The sequence below is a fragment of the Nannospalax galili genome, unplaced genomic scaffold (genome assembly GCF_000622305.1).
Source record: "Nannospalax galili isolate Female #2095 unplaced genomic scaffold, S.galili_v1.0 scaffold132, whole genome shotgun sequence".
Taxonomy (NCBI): domain Eukaryota; kingdom Metazoa; phylum Chordata; class Mammalia; order Rodentia; family Spalacidae; genus Nannospalax; species Nannospalax galili.
This window is the reverse complement of record NW_008332644.1, coordinates 4,103,415-4,108,682: the sequence shown is the minus strand read 5'-3', so window position 1 is coordinate 4,108,682 and position 5,268 is coordinate 4,103,415.

Genomic DNA, 5,268 nt, shown 5'->3' with positions numbered 1-5,268 from the left:
AAGAAATTAATGAAAGACGTACATATACAAATACAGGAAGCACATAAAAGAAAGTCCCCACAACATATCATAGTAAAAACACTAAATTTATAGAACAAAGAGAGAATACTGAAAGCAGCAAAAGAAAAACAAGTCACACATAAAGGAAAGCCATCAGAATTACAGCTGACTTATCAATGCAAACTATGAAAGGCAGAAGAACCTGGACCGAGGTATTTCCAGTTCTACATGACAATAGATGCCAACTCAGAATACTAAACCCATCAAAAATGTCTATTACAATTGAGGGGGAAAGAAAAATCTTCCATGACAGGTAGAGTCTGAAAGAATACACATCCCCAAAAACAGCCCTTCAAAGAGTACTTGAAACAATACAAAGAGCAGAGAGAAACAACTATACCCCAGCAACAATAAAAGATAATAAATAAAGCTATAATTGAGGAAACACAAATTTAGACAAAGAACGTAAACAGCAATCAAAATGATGGCAACCAATACACATCTTTCAATAATAACTTTAAGTATCAATGGACTGGACTCCCCTTAGGGATAAGAGTTATGCACATTTGGGGTCTTTTAGATAGACCCACTGGAGGGGTACTCCAATTGCCTCACCCTGCATTCCTGATCAACATTGAAGAAGACAGCGTCTGCCTCCTGATTTCCTGTTGGCAATTTGGGTAACCTCTTCAGAGGATGGTGTGATAAGAATAGGAGGTAGGAATTGGCTAGGCAGCCAGGGTAAAAAGATCCCAAAGAAAAGTTGCCAGTTTCTTGGCTAAACCTCACAATGTCCTTGGCCTCTTTGCAACATACTCCATTCCAAAGGCCAAAAATATTGAAAATATTTGGGAGCTTTTATCTAATCCTTAAAAGATTTTAGGGTTACCTGTTCAGAAGGGGGAACGTTAGAGTAGCCAAAAACCCCATAAAAAAATAAATCAATCAAAGAAGAAGAAAGAGTACATGAAGTTATCAGAAAAAAGTGATGGGGCAATATGGGAGGAGTTGGAGGGAGGTGAGTGGGCCTGTATTTGATCAAAACACCTTATATACATATATAAAATTCTCAATAAATTATTTATTTTAAAAAAAGTGTTTAACATCCCTAATAATTAAGGAAAAGCAAATCAAAACCACTTTAAGATTTCATCTAACCCCAGTCAGAATGGCTAAATTAAAAGAACAAATGATACCAAATGCTGGTGTGGATTTGTGGGATTTCAAAATTTTGCAACAACTGTGGACAAAAGTATGGAGAACGCAGCCAGGCATAATGGTGCATGCCTATAGTCCCAGCACTTGGGAGGCAGAGGCAGACAGATCTCTGTGAGTTCAAAGCCACCCTGGTCTACATAGTGAGTTCCAGGACAGCTGGGACTACAGGGAGACCCTGTCTCAAAAAGAGAAAAAAAAAAAAAAGTATGGAGAACTCTTAAAACTAAAAATAAACCTACCATATGATCTAGTCACACCACTCCTTGGCATATACCCAGCAGACTCGTCCTTCTACAGAGATACTTGCACAGCTATGCTTGCTGCTGCTCTATTCACAGTAGCTATGAAATGGAAACAACCTAAATGTCTCTCAACTGAAGAATAGATAGTGAAATGGAACATTTATGCAATGAAGTTCTACTGAGAAAGACCAAATCATGAAATTTATGGGTAAATGGATGAAATTAGAAACTGTTTTACTACGTAAAGAAACACAGACTCAGAAAAACAAGTGACATACATTCCTCTCTCATTTGTGGATCTTAGTTACAAATCCTTATATATGTATATAACGATGTAATTTCTGGAGCCAGGAAATGGAAATGAGCTGCTTGCATAAAGGGGAAATAAGACCTCAAGAGAGGGGTATAGTAGGAGACAGGTGCTATTAATGGGGAAATGGGGAAACAGGGGAGGGTGGTATTTTAACTGGGGAGAAAGTAGGGAAAGTTACATGGGGGAGTGAAAAAAAAGATAAATAATGCTTAGATGGTATGAAAAACCAAAGGGAAAATGGATAAGTTCTAAGTCCTATCAAAAAATACACATACAATAAATATATGAGGACACATGTATAGCTAAAGGCTATATAACAAAAACCACAGTGCCAATCAAGAGAAACCTCCCTTTGAGTTATTGGTCAGGAGAGTCCAAAAGATTCCAAAAATAACACAGGTTATTGCCACAACCTTTGATTGTCACCCAGAGCTTGAAGGTAAGACCCCATTGCTAAAGACAGGCCACATTTCAGGCACAGGACCTGGAGGAATGGACCAGAAACTGACCAGGAAACCTCCATGAAGACCAGCTCTCATGATATAAGAGGATACTGTACAAGCTGCCAAGGGAGAAATCCAATCAATGGCCCTACTCAGCTGTGGAGCCTAATAAACTACCATGACTGTCCCAGAAAACTATTACTGTTGGTGTAGTAATGGCAATGTTTTCTTGGGAGTAATCAACAGCTGTTTAATTGGATTAAGGCCTATTCAGTGGAATGAAACTCATGTGTGGTACTTTAAACATAGCCAAATATACACAGCTGGAAAGGTCATAAATCCTAGAAAAAAGCTTACTTTTACCGCATCCCTATCCCTAGACCATGTATGTAAGTGCACCCATGTTGTGCAATGCCCGCAGAGGTCAGAGGAAGGCATTGGATCCCCTGGAACTGGAGTTGTTAACCACATGGTTTTGGGGAATCAGACCCAGGTCCTCTGTATGAATAATTAGCCCTTTTAACTGCTCAGACATCTTTCCAGCCCCCAGTGTAATTTCTTAATTCATTCTAAAAATGTATCCTCATATTACAATTATACCTTTCACCCCTCATCAAAGAAGCTTCTTTTTGCAACAGATGAGAGACTATAATAGAATTCCAAAACTGGTCAAATGCAGAGAATAAATGTCTTTGAGATGCTTTATTTTAAGTAACACATCTTCAATGCAACCTCTACATGGCTTTTTTTTTTTTTGGTCTCCCTATAGCCCCAGCTGTCCTAGAACTCACTATGTAGACCAGGCTGGCCTTGAACTCAGAGATCTGCCACTTCTGCCTCCTGAGTGCTGGGATTAAACGTGTGTACCACCACACCCGGCAGGATGAATGCATCTTTTAATTCTCACCAAAGTTTCCTCATGCAGCAGATGGTGATTAACATCGAGACCCACAATTAGCCAATGTGCAGAGAACAAGAGGCTGCAGAGTATTTATCCCTGAATAGGTCAGCTATTTCAAATCTCTGCCTCCCAAAGCTTGGGGATCATTGCAGAAGAAGAGGTGGAGAGATTTCAGAGCCAGTGACCACAAGGAAACAGTCTTCATTTACTCATATAAACCCATAGTAATGGTGAGAGCATTCACAAGTCCTATGCAAGCTCAGACCAGACAGAATCCCAGCATAGACATGGGGAAGAGAGTAAAAAGTTCCAACCTAACCTAAGGAACTTTTGGCAACTGATGGTTGCTGGTGGGGAAAAGACCATATCTTACATGGGTGGGATTCTTGGTGAGCCCCATGAATGGATCCACACTGAAGGACATTAGAGGACACAAATCACTCTATATGCCATATATATATCATATATATCATATGAGAGGTTATTAAATTGAGAGGGGAGCAGTCGGGGGAGGTGGGGAGAGGGGAGCTGATCTAAGTGCCATCAAGCTATAGTGTATGAAATTTTAATTAAATAAAAGAAAAAAAACATTTCCTTTGTTTAGAACTCTTTTCATTGACCTTATTTTGTTGTTATTTAATGGCATGCACCCTTAGACCAGTGATTCATTCTGGCTGTGTGCAAGTCATCAGGGTTTCCCAGCAATCCTGCCCCTTGGCTTGGTACAAAACTAGCATACTCACTACTGGATTTTCCTCCCACTATTTACTGGACTGACCATGACTGGAGACAAATTCAGTCTTGCTTTCACTTAGGGAGGTGTTTCCCATTCATAGTAGATGGGCAGCTCCCCAGGGCTAGCCCTGTTCATACCAGGACATGCTCAATAACTGAGTAAGGAAGTACAAGTAAGTCTGTAGCCAGGAAGAACATAAGAACAAGGTGCCCTCACAGGGATGCCAGGGCACAAAGCATGAATATAGGGTTAAAGTCCTCAGAATATGATCCATTGCTTCATAAGACTTCACTTACAAAACAAAAGCTCAAAGATAAAAGTTATTAAGAATTTCACAACAATGATAAGGGAATATTAAACACTAAGCATGAGATGCCTGTAGGTACATAGCTCCAGCTCCATGTTCCAAGCACAAGAAACTGGCATTTCTTCAAGGCAAACTGCTACATCAATACCTTCCCCTGTGTCAGCATCCTTAATGATATGCAACTACCTCCTAATAATGCCAGGTCCAAATTTCTTTCCATTCACTCCACACTCTATTATGTCAACATGTTGCTCTTCCTAAAACACAAATCTATGTCTTTTTATTACTCAAAATACTTCTATGGTTTATCTTTTTCTTCAAAATAAAATTGCATAGAGCTTTGGGAAATAACCAATGCTACCTGTTTGAAGTCAGAAGAGTCTTAATCCAAGGAACTGGGTACTTAACAAATCAGAAGGGCTGAAGTTGGTGACTCTTGGTCAGGCCTATAGAATTATTCTGAGGCCAAATCATCAGAACTTGCCTTCCTACATCAGAACTCTCCCTACAAAGTACTGCAGTCTTAGCCCAAATCAAGAGACACATACAATGTGCCCTTCAAAATATATTGCTATAGCTGCCATTTCTGAATCAGGAAATCGCTGCCACAATAGCCATTCATTGGGAAAATATCTCACTTTTTCCCCATGATTACTAGCACACACCACAAAAATTAGAAGGGGGATGGACTCCCTTGTCCATCTGCTTCCCAAGTTTTCCTTGGACAAAATGGTTTATTGAGCCTATCAACTCAGAATCAAAAATGTTATTTTTTTTAAGGTTTTGAACTTAATGCAAAAGAAAGTCTCCATAGGAAGAGTTTAGAATTGGTAAGGGCCACTCCTTACATGGACTCAAGATATCAACCTATTTTTTCCAGTCCTGTTTATCATCATTCTCCTTCTGTCACCTTCTGATGACTTGTATCTCTCCAAGTGGGTTAAAGACTACAGTCCCTCTCCTGATTAAACTGTCTCTAGACAGCCTAGTCCTTAATTTCTGAGCTATTGAGCTTGCATTCCTTCTTCATGACCTACTTGAAGCACCGTGTTCTCTGGAATTCGCAGTCAGAAGTAATCACATCCTTCTTTCTGTGTTCTTTAGCCAT